The sequence below is a fragment of the Dreissena polymorpha genome, chromosome 6, assembly GCF_020536995.1.
Source record: "Dreissena polymorpha isolate Duluth1 chromosome 6, UMN_Dpol_1.0, whole genome shotgun sequence".
Classification (NCBI taxonomy): domain Eukaryota; kingdom Metazoa; phylum Mollusca; class Bivalvia; order Myida; family Dreissenidae; genus Dreissena; species Dreissena polymorpha.
Window position 1 is genome coordinate 79,164,427 of NC_068360.1, and position 12,315 is coordinate 79,176,741.

Genomic DNA, 12,315 nt, shown 5'->3' on the forward strand with positions numbered 1-12,315 from the left:
TAACAGCGACAATACTCTATCGTACAATTTAGCGTTTGCAATCAATTTGTTTAAATTCATAATGACCATGCATTGTGTGCAGTTCAATTTGTGTAAATTCATTCTCGCCATATATCGCTTGCAATCACATTGTTTGAGTCATTCCTTGCCATATATCGTTTAAAATCATTTTGTTGGGAGTCCTTTCTCGATATTTAGCGTGTGCATACAGGCTGTTTATGTAATTTCCGTAATGCATCGTGTTCTATAACTCCATTCTTAAAGGGGCCGTCGAACAGATTTCACGTTTTGGTAGATTGACAAAATTAAAAAAAAGTTGTTTCAGATTCGCAAATTTTCGTTTTAGTAAATATTTTTTAGGAAACAGTAATACTGACCATTTACCATGCTCTTAAATATCTATTGTATGCATCTTTTGATGATTTGAAAACCTGAAAATTATAAAGCGTCGTGCGACTCGAAACGATTGAATAATTTGGAAAGTTCTGTTGTTGTCGTTTATGTTGGGATACTACGAGGATTGCTTCCGCTCTAAGCATGAGCATGGATGGTCGAGTGGTCTAGGCGCGAGACCTTTTACTCCAGGACTCCAGGGGTCAGTGGTTCGAGCCCTGTTGAGGGTTACTTTTTCCTTTTTTTTAAATTGTATTCTTGTTTTTTTACTGGAGATTTTTAGTTGACATGTTTAAATTTATCAATATAAAGCATTTAATGACAAGCTTCAATACATGCCAAATTCTGTTGGACGGCCCCTTTAACTTTTATATTGTACAATTACTATGTGCATGTCCATTCTCGCCATAAATCGTGTGAACTCAATTTGTCTAATTCCATTATCGCCATGCATCGTGTCCATGGCCTTAAAGGGACCTTTTCACGTTTTGGTAAATTGACCAAGTTGAAAAAATAATGTTTCAGATTTTCGTTGTAGTTTTTTTTATTCAATATAATACATACAATGTATACATGTATATGATCATACAACATAGTGATTGTACAAAGCAATAAAGTTCAGACATGTTATACAATATATGCTAATATATATTTTAAAGAGAAAAGAAAAGAACAGCAAAAGAATAGTTTTGCAAAATGATGAGTTGTATAAAGTCGGAAGAAAGCATACTGGACTTGTGTGTTTTGTTTTATATTCACAATGATCTTATAAGATTGAAAAAAAATATAATTTTTTTTTATAAAGATAAACTAACATTAGAGTGGAATGTATATAAGTGGACAAACATTATGAGAATTTAATCCGATTCCATTTTTGTTCTTAGATTTGTAATGTATCATTACTGAGGGCTATTTCTATCTCAATCTTGATTTTTAGTTTAAGACTATGGACAAAACAATTAAAATTTGGTACTTGTTTTTTGTACTTCAAGTTAAAGATAAAATATTTCATCAATATAAGAATAAAATTCACAATATTATTACAGTCTATTGATTTCAATGAGTAAATTCCGAAACTTACATTTAAGAAAGATAGTTTAACGTTTTGTTGCTGTTGTTCAAGAAAAGATACTAATTGATTCCAAATAGGCTGGATGTGTTTGCACTCCCAAAAAAGATGTTCTATAGTTTCGATGTTTTCACCGCAGAAGTCACACAGATTTGAGTTAGATAATTTGCATTTAAAGAGATATTTATTTGTAGCTATAATTCTATGGATGTACTTATATTGAGAATTTCTCAGTGTGCTTTCAATAGTTGCTTTATATGGCATGGTAAATATGTGTTTCCAATTAAGTTCATGTTCTCCGAAAAGGACTTGCCATTTATTTTGTGTTTTTGAGTTTTCTGTAGGGTTTTTAATTTGTAGTGTGTAAAATATTTGTTTTTTCTTCCAAGTATGTTTTCTACGAATGTTGTTTGAGTACATGGTGTATTATTTGTATTGATTTCAGATTTAATATGTATGGGTGTGCTTTTGATTAGTGTGTAGTACTTCAGAAAATTATTTGAAGCTATTCCGTATATGTAGCATATATCATCAAAAGAGTAGAAATCCTTAATTCTGTAGTCATATAATTGGTCGACATATTTAATGCTTCGTTCAAACCAATCTTTATAGAAAAACGTCTTATTGTTTGAAGTTATGTCTTTATTGTTCCATAAAATAGTTTTACTGTACTGGGATAAGTATCTTTTATCCCAGCTGCATTTGATTGCATTCAAGAATGAGTCAATGTTCGTTAATTAGATACCTCCATTTTCTACAGATTGAATTAACTGAATTCGTTTTATTTTATCAGGCTTACCGTCCCATATGAAATTAAATATTGCTGATTTTATATCGTTAATAACATCATTTGGTGGATTTGGGAGAACGGTTAATACATAAATTAATTTAGAAAGTGCAAACGTTTTCAATACTGTGTTTTTTCCGATTAGTGTAAGTTTACGGTGATGCCATGATTTTAAGTAGTTTTTAAAATTCTGTAATTTAGGTAGTATGTTTTTAAGAACTTTATCCTTTATTATTTGTGAAAGTAATTCCTAACGTTGTGGCCTCATCCGATGTCCAATTAAATTTCATTTCTTTTTTTATATAGGACATTACTTTGTTTTAATTTTACCTACTCGTAGCACAGTGCATTTACTTTTGTTTAGTTTAAGACCTGATGTCATTCCGTAAAGGGTTAGTGACTCTATTAGGTTATAGAAAGAATCGTAATTGTCGTTTAAAAAATAAGGTGCATCGTCAGCAAATAGGGATTGTTTGATATCTTCATCAGGTTTTAATGATATGCCTTTTATGTGTTTATTTGATTGGATGTGATGTGATAGATACTCGATGCAAATAATAAATAGCGATGATGAGAGTGGACATCCTTGTCGAACCGCTCGTTCGATGTTAAAACTGTTTGAAAAGAAGCCATTGTTAATGATTATACTGTTAATATCGGTATAGACTAGTTTGACCCATTGAATGTGACTTTCACCAAAGTTCATATTTCCTAAGCTAGAGAACATAAATGAATGATCAAGCGAATCGAATGCTTTTTCAGAGTCTGCAAAGAATATTAGACCAGGATTGTTTGAATTGTTGAAATAGTTTATGCATTCTTGGATAAGACGAACGTTTTTACCAATGTAACGTCCTTTTATGAATACAGATTGAGATTTTGAAATGATTGATGGTAATATTTTTTTATTCTGTTTGCTATACTTTTAGTTGCAATTTTATAATCATTGTTAAGTAAACTAATCGGGCGCCAGTTTGATAAGGATTCTAAGTTTTTTCCAGGTTTCGGAATAAGTGATATAATACCTTGTTTTTGTAGCGTAGTTAAGTTTTCGTTGTTAAATGAATAGTTAAGTGAATTAATTAGATGTGTTTTTATATCATTCCAGAATATTTTATAAAATTCGATTGTGATGCCATAAGATCCTGGGCTTTTGTTATTTTGCATTTCTTTTAGGGCTAATTCACATTCATATTCATTAAGCAATCCGACGCACAGTTGTTTTTCCTCTTGGTTTTAAGGGTGATGTGTATTTTTAAAAAGGGTGTTATTTTCAACATTTTTTGTTTATAGAGGGTTTCGAAAAATAAACGTTGTTCTTCTAGTATTTGAGTTATGTTTGTTATATCTTTGCCATTGACTACTAATTTGTGTACACTTTTTTGTTCACTTCTACGAATTTCAATGTTTGCGAAGTATTTTGTATTTTTTTCATTGTGTTCGACATGCTGTGCACGCGCTCTTAGTATTTTTCCATTGAGATGTGTATGATAGATTCCATCTTATATTTGTTTTTTTTTAATGTTATTTCATTTTCAATGTCGGTGGTATCATTTGTGTTTGTTTGATGCAATTGTTTTTCAAGTGTTTCAATGGTTTTGATGGTTTCAGTTTCAAGTTTGTGTGTTTCTTTTTGTTTAAATGATGTGTATCTAATTGTTGTGTTACGTATATTTCCTTTAATTACTTCCCATAAGGTGTTTGGGTTTTCATCTTTATTATTATGAACTGTATTTTATATTTCCTGTTTTATTTGTGTTTGATATTGTGTATCCAATAGGATGCTGTTGTTAATTTTAAAGTATCCTGGGCCTCTTTCAGGTTGTATATTGTGCAGTCTAAGTTCAACTAGAGAGTGGTCAGTCATAAATCCTGGTTTTATGTTACATGTGTCAATAATGTTGCAAAGAGATTCAGATTTAAAAAACTAGTCTAATCTACAAAATATTGTTGGTTTTGTGCTTGAGTGCCAGGTGAATTTGCGTTCGTTTGGGTATTAACTGTACGCCAGATATCTATCATATTGTAGTTTTCAATTATGTTATTTAAAATGTTTCTATTTTTAGGATGAGTAAAAAGGTTTCCATTCTTTTTATCTAATAATGGGTTCAGGACAGTATTGAAATCACCACCGATTATAATATTTTTATCTTGGTTATTAATTTTAAAGGATTGTAATGTTTTGTAAAATGTGGAATCATCTATGTTAGGACCTTAAACGTTGATTAATGTTATTTGTGTTTCGTGTATTTTGATATCTATGCTTGCTAGTCTGCCAATTATTATTTCGTTAGGGTTATCAACTGTGATCCCTATGTTACTTTTTATCAGAAAGGCAATGCCTTGTTTATAAGTATATTGTCCACTGAGGTAGATGTCCCCGTCCCATTCATCTTAAAGGTTTGTGCTAAAGTGTGTGTCAAGTGACTTTCTTGTAATAAGCATACATTTTTTTTTCGTCTAACCATTTGACGATTTTTATGCGTTTGTCTTTATTGTTGAGCCCTTTTACATTTAAAGTACATATTTTTAATCATTTAAAGAGATGGAGGGTGATGTAGATGATAAGTTGTGTGTGCTTGTCCAGTTGGTTTCTATTTAAAAAAATGTCCAGTTAGTTTCTATTATAAGGTATAAGATGTCCATATATACAAACACAAATATAAAACAAAAATTAGGGCTACAAAAGGATGAATATTCCATAGGAATCAAGACGTATAGAGAAATAATCACACAAGTGAGAAAAGAAAACAACAATAAACGACTGGTTCCCAATTGGGACATAAAAAAGCGCACTTCCGTAAACGGCAAATACGCAAACTAATTGAGATAGTGATCTGAGAGACAAGATGTATATATATAACACCGTAGATTGGTATCTTATTTAATACTAATATAACAATAAGAACTATTACAGTGTGTGTGAGGGATGGTTCGGTGCGTGTGTGTTCGTGTTTGTGTGTGCGGGTGTGTGCATGCGTGTTGAGCGCGCGTGTAATGCGCGTGTGTTGTGCATGTACGTGTAAAGGGGTGTGCGCGCGGTTTCATTTATGTGTGTGTATGCGTGTGTGTGTTTGCGTGTGTGTGTGTGTGTGTGCGCGTGCGTGCGTGCGTGTTTGCTTGTTTGTGTGTTTGTGCAAGCCATACATAATTGAAAAAAACGCAAAAAACAATCAGTTACAAAATATACACATTTAAAAACAAAAGGGAACACATATTGACACGCAAAGGAAACGTGTTAAGCACTCGTGCATATTGTTTTATATCTCTTTCAAGAAGCATATACCCATCCAAAATACACCTCCAGTTTTCATAAAGAAAAACTACAATTCTTGAAATATATGGAAGATGTAACAACGGGCAAGCCATCGATAACATTTTAAGCATTTTTGAGCATTTAAACCTAAACCGAAAACGAAATTAGTTTAAGTGCTCTATGCTTTTATGTACAAAAACTTTCCAAATGAAGGAGGAAAAATAAAGCAAAGAGTTAGTTTTCAAGCATAATTGCATGTAGTAACACTACCAGTTTAAACATGTTGCAAATATCTCATTTAGAAAGAGTATTTATTTAAAAACAATGTGTTAGATACAATGTTAATCGAGTTGAATATTAATAAATGTGTATGCGTGTGTGTATGCGCGCGTGTGTGTGTGTGTGTGTGTGTGTGTGTGTGTGTGTGTGTGTGTGTGTGTGTGTGTGTGTGTGTGTGTGTGTGTGTGTGTGTGTGTGTGTGTGTGTGTGTGTGTGTGTGTGTGTGTGTGTGTGTGTGTGTGGTGTGTGTGTGTGTGTGTGTGTGTGTGTGTGTGTGTGTGTGTGTTTGTGTGTGTGTGTGTGTGTGTGTGTGTGTGTGTGTGTGTGTGTGTGTGTGTGTGTGTGTGTGTGTGTGTGTGTGTGTGTGTGTGTGTGTGTGTGTGTGTGTGTGTGTGTGTGTGTGTGTGTGTGTGTGTGTGTGTGTGTGTGTGTGTGTGTGTGTGTGTGTGTGTGTGTGTGTGTGTGCGCGTGTGTGCGTTTGAGCTAGTTTGTGTACGGTTTGTGTGCTTGTACAAGCCATACATAGTTGAAAAAACGCAAAGAAAAAAACAGTAAACTGTTACGAAATAGACACATTTATACAGCAAAAAGGGAACACATATTGACACGCAAAAGGAAACGTTTTAAGTACATGCATATTATTTTATATATCTTTAAAGAACAATATACCCATCAAGAATACACCTTCAATTTTCATAAAGAAAAACTATAATTCTTAAAATATATGGAAGATGCAACAACAGGCAAGCCATCGATAGCATTTTAAGAATTTTTGAACATTTAAACCTAAACCAAAAAACGAAATTGGTTTAAGTGCTTTATGCTTTTATGTACAATATTTATCCAAATGAAGAAGGGAAAATATAGCAAAAAGTTAGTTTCCAAGCATAATTGCATGTAGTAACACTACCAGTTTAAACATGTTGTAAATATCACATTTAGAAAGAGTATTTGTTTTTAAAAAAAGTGTTAGATACAATGTTAGTCGAGTTGAATATTTATAAATGTGTATGCGTGTGTTTGCGTGTGTGTGTGCGTGTGTGTATGTGCGCGTGTGTTTGTGTGTGTGTGTGTGTGTGTGTGTGTGTGTGTGTGTGTGTGTGTGTGTGTGTGTGTGTGTGTGTGTGTGTGTGTGTGTGTGTGTGTGTGTGTGTGTGTGTGTGTGTGTGTGTGTGTGTGTGTGTGTGTGTGTGTGTGTGTGTGTGTGTGTGTGTGTGTGTGTGTGTGTGTGTGTGTGTGTGTGTGTGTGTGTGTGTGTGTGTGTGTGTGTGTGTGCGTGCATGCGTGCGTGTGTGCTTGTTTGTGTACGGTTTGTGTGTGTATGCAAGCCATACATTATTGCAAAACACAAAGAAACAAACAGTTAACATAATATACACATTTAACAACAAAAGGGAACACATATTGATACGCAAAAGGAAAACGTTTAACGTACTCGTGCATATTATTTTATATCTCTTTAAAGAAGCATATACCTATCAAAAAATATACGATTAAAGTATAAAATATAAAATGTTTATCTAGTTGATAAAGCTACACATTTTCTATATAATGTATAAAAAAAGAACAGTTGCCAATGATAACTTTTCGTGTCACTATAATGATTTTATAACAGTGTTGTTCTATTTCGAAAAGGAAAAGTTTTAAGTACTCTTGCATATTATTTTATAACTCTTTAAAGAAGCATATACCTATCAAAAATATACGTTTAAAGTATAAAATACAAAATGTTTATCTAGTTGATAAAGCTACAAAATTTCTATATAATGTAACAAAAAAGAACAGTTGCCTATGATAACTTTTCGTGTCACTATAATGATTTTATAACAGTGTTGTTCTATTTCGAGTGAAGACGCCAACAGGAAGGTAATAGCACATACAACAGGATAATACGTATGAAGACAGTATCACTATACAGATGACGATGAATGTGTTTAGGTAGTTTATTTTATGTTACTGCTACCGTCCGACACCTTTCGCGCATATGTCTGACTTGCAGTTGTACTTTTCTGAGGCCAGAGTTTGTCAAGCCATTCTCGATATTTCTCATACGACACAGTCTCTCGTCTATCGCTGCCTCGGTATCGCACGAAGAGTTTGCCTTCAAAGGACCATGCCTTTTCAATGAGATCTGGTGTTTTGAGTCTTAGCGATGCCAAAACCTCTGCGTTGAGCTTCGTTAGGTCTTCATTAATGAAAAAACGTGAGCCTTTGAGCATATTTGCTCTTTTCATTATTTCAATCCTTGTGTGTCGCCTTAAGAACTTTACAATAACCGGCCTGCTTTTATTTTTCACAAATTTTTCCAGACGATGAGCCACATCAATGTCTGTTGTTGCAATCGGCATTCCTAGCTTTTTGGTGAGTAACGAGGCAATTTCATCTGCAACGACAGCCGATGGTTGGTTTTCCGAGTCGCTAGGCAATCCCGCTATACGAATTGAATTTCTGCGGCCATATTGTTCTAGATCATTGAGTTGTTCCGCGTGCTTTTGATTTGCATCATCTAGTTTCTGCTTAAGCATGTTTATTTCATTGATTTTAGTTTGAACTAGTTTCTGCAGCGTTTCAATTTCTTTTGTTTGGTCAAATAAGTTGCCTTCAAGGATTTCTAAACGTTCAACTAAAGACCCAAGAAACTTATCTTTGACCTCTTCAAGAGTATCCTTGATCAGATTTTTAAGGATCGACATGTCATTTTTGATAAGAACATTTGACAGTTTTGCGTTAATGTCCTCTAGATGTTTTTCTATACTGAAAGAATCGGGTTTATCCTCTGTTTGTTTGCCTTTAAGATAATTAGCCAAAGACTTCTGTTTAAGATTTCCCTGCTCTATCTTTGTTTTCTTTTTGCTCCCTGATTTTTTTGCTGGTTGTTTGGCGTTTCAAACACCGACAAGTCTACAAAGCTGTTTTCGGCGGTGTTGCCTTCACTTGCCGATGAAGAGTGGGGGCATTTTATACATTTTGTCAAGACTGTTTAATTTGTGTCGGTTTAAGCTGATAATTGTCAGTATTGAAACGCCACTGATTTAAAGCGTCCACAAATATCTACAATTACGCGCTATACTCAAGCGTGACGAGTTAATCGGATATACTGGTTGACACTATCCTGTGATTTACCTGTGATTTACCGTTAACTGTATCTATGTAAACATATGTAAACTGTCTTATTGAGTTGGTACCCCACCCGCTTGTTTAACAACGCGGCAAAATAATTTGTTTTAAATAAAACGAATCTTAAATTTTCTTAAAGGGTAACATACTTTTTTTCTGTCCAGACTTTATACACTTTCATATATCCATCCCGCGATATTTCACTCAGATCACAAACTTTGTTATTATATCATTTACATCTTCTAAAAAAGTGTGTTTACAAACGCAAGGCTTCATTCCAGTCCACGTTCGTTGTAGTTATGATATTTGCAAGCTTACAGTACTGCTGGACATTTACCATGCTCTAAAATGTCCATAATAGGTATCTTTTTACGATTAAAAAACCTAACACGTATCAAGCGTTACCAACGCGAAACAATTGAACAATTCGGAGAGTTTTGTTGATATCGTTATAGTCTTTGACATAACGATTATTGCTGAACACCACTTGCTGAATGAGCACGGACGGCCGAGTGGTTTAAGTGCTAGACTTTTACTCCAAGGGTCAGTGGTTAGAGGCCAGTTGCGGATTATTTTTTTCTTTCAGTATTTGTAGTCTCTTTTACTGGAGTTATTTAATCTAATGTTTGCATTTATCTAAATTAAAACATATAATAACAAACTTCAAAACATGCCAAACTACGTGAAAAGGTTTTTTAAAAGTTCTATGCGTGCCAGCATGTAAAGAGAACCCTTATTGGGAGTTCCCTGATTTATTGTGCCTTTTTTCTCCATGACTAGAACTGCAGGAGTGTAATTGTCACAGTTTTTAATCATATCAATATTCTCTAAAATGACATGCACATGGTATATGGTATATGGTATATGGTTTAATGAACAAATCGGCGATTTCGAACATTCTGATTATTACCGTTTACCTTTCGAAACAATACATTTGAATATAATTGTATATAATCAAGTTTCATTTTAAATCAGTGCAGTTCGTTCTATTACTTTATTGTTAACTACATGTTCGATAGCATAAGCACCGTCAAGAGAGAAAAAGAAAGTGTTTATTTATCTTTTCCAACTCTTTTTGTCACAAGTCCTCATTGCGGTTTCACACTCCAAGTGTAATTTAACATATATGCAGGTGTAATTTAACGTATATGCAGGTCATGAGGAACAAACACCAATTGAACAGTAATACGTTTTGTCCATACCTAGTGGTATGCGACGTTATGACTATCGATGTGAATTATTGCTTTGCTGAAAACTACCTCTCGGTTTAAGAGATATTTGTTACCAGATCTTTAACTTTTACTTTCATCTGTGATTAATGTTTGGATAAAATAAAACGTTTTTGCCGTCATATCGCATCTTTTAATATGTTATTCGAATCATTTTCCTCGAATAATAGACACAACTGTAGATCGTGACTCGTATTCACAAACTCATTCTTAGACTCAAAAGTAAACAATTTACTTTGATCCAAGAAAACATAAGATATGCACGTTCCCAATGCTTATGTCCATTGAAAACAATTCCATAGAACGATTATTTTTAGCATAGGAATTAAATGTCAAATAAGACTGAAAAATGTGTAAGGCCTATTTAAAAACATATTTATAAAATAATAGTATATATCCAGAGGTAGTGCACCATCCTCCCTTTTGAAAGAAAATTGTATTGTCGAGATCGAGTAGAAAATAAGACAGAATACACTTAAACAGCTTTAAAACTTTTGAGCCATTTAAAGTGAGCTTTAGGCGATATCCAGAATATACAACACCCAATTCTATGATGCGTGGCCAAACACTTGACGACTGTTGGTTAGCGATATTGTCTATGTTGTAATACTTCTGACACTAAAGATAAAGTTCACTTTGTGTGACTGTTTTTGTTTGTGTACACTAAGAACGTATACTCATGAATATGAGTTTTAAACGCTTCTTTTTTACGGACGTGCGACTGCAACAATTAAATGACAGAAATGACCTAATAACGTTGAGTTTGCGTATTGAAGAATCATTATTAGAATTATCTTAATCGAAAAATATTTTTCTTCATCACACAATAAAACGAAAAGTATTTTATTCAAACCACTGGGTTCTCATAAAGCGTCGAATTTGTCCTAAAAACTTAAAATTGCATCGCATGCCGCTTAAAGATAGTTTTAAAGCGCAGTAACGCGTACGCATATAATCGATCACTCTTTCTTAACCCTTTGCATGCTGGGAAATTTGTTGTCTGCTGAATTTCTAAATAAGCATTTTCTTCGGGTCTTTTTCAAAGAATACTCTCAGTATAGCAAACAGTTTGGATCCTGATGAGACGCCACATTCTGTGGCGTCTCATTTGAATCCAAACTGTTTGCAACGGCCTTGTAAATTCGGTTACAGCACTGAAAGAGTTAAGTAAACGTCTTGTGGCTTTCGTCATCATCAGCGACAACCGATGTTTACACTTACATCGCAAATAAGGCCATGTAATATTATAACATGCAATCGTATTATTGTTTTGAAATCGGTCCTCTAGGCAGAATATTGTAATCACTGGTCGACAAAAGCGTGTATTATTCATAATACATTTATTATGAAGTCAGTGGTACAAGCATACGCAATAGAAAATTTGCATTGTATATCAAGTTATAATCATAATATTATCGTGTCGAGAGAAATGCAGTATTTAAAGTGTATCAATCCTAATAGTTGAGCTATTGCCAATAGTTTCAACTCTGTCTGTTCTCTTGAACTTATGAGCAAAGGCCATCTTTCCTATGACATCTCTTATGATCTTGTTCTAACCGCCTAAAATGCATGAACATTCATGTCTGAACCAGCCACTATCCCATTGATAATGTTTCTCATGGCTGTGTGTGATGAGCTGGTTGTAATCTTTGTCTGCATTTGTTTTCCGAGATCAAAAGCATTATTTTTATTTTCAATGAATTAACAATTTGATTGGTAAATTGTAAAATAACATCAGAACTGATAAAATATGATGTACGAGTAATTTGTGAGTATAAGTTAAAGTGGAAAATGGGGACTTGTGTTAGTTCTCATTATAATCTACTAAAATAACTCAAAATTACTACTACATGTCTAGTATTACGATAATTATAGCCAAGCCGAATGGTAATTGTCCGTAGGTGGATAGTGGTTTCAAGAGGAACGGGAGCAGCGGCGATGACAGGATAGATGACGGACGGGAAGGAACTTGGGCAGAGATACAGGCAAGGATTTCGAGGGGGTTGCCGTATTAATATAATTGCAGTGTCCCGGGACGGCGGTAATCAGTACGCTCAACTTGCTGGGATAATCGTTCTGGGGTTCGGTCCGACGGCTTGTGGCGTCTAGATTAAAAGCGCCGCAGCGCGCGAGGAATGGGGAGGTCTTTTTTTTATTCTTAGCACTTCCTTGGCGGAATAACGTT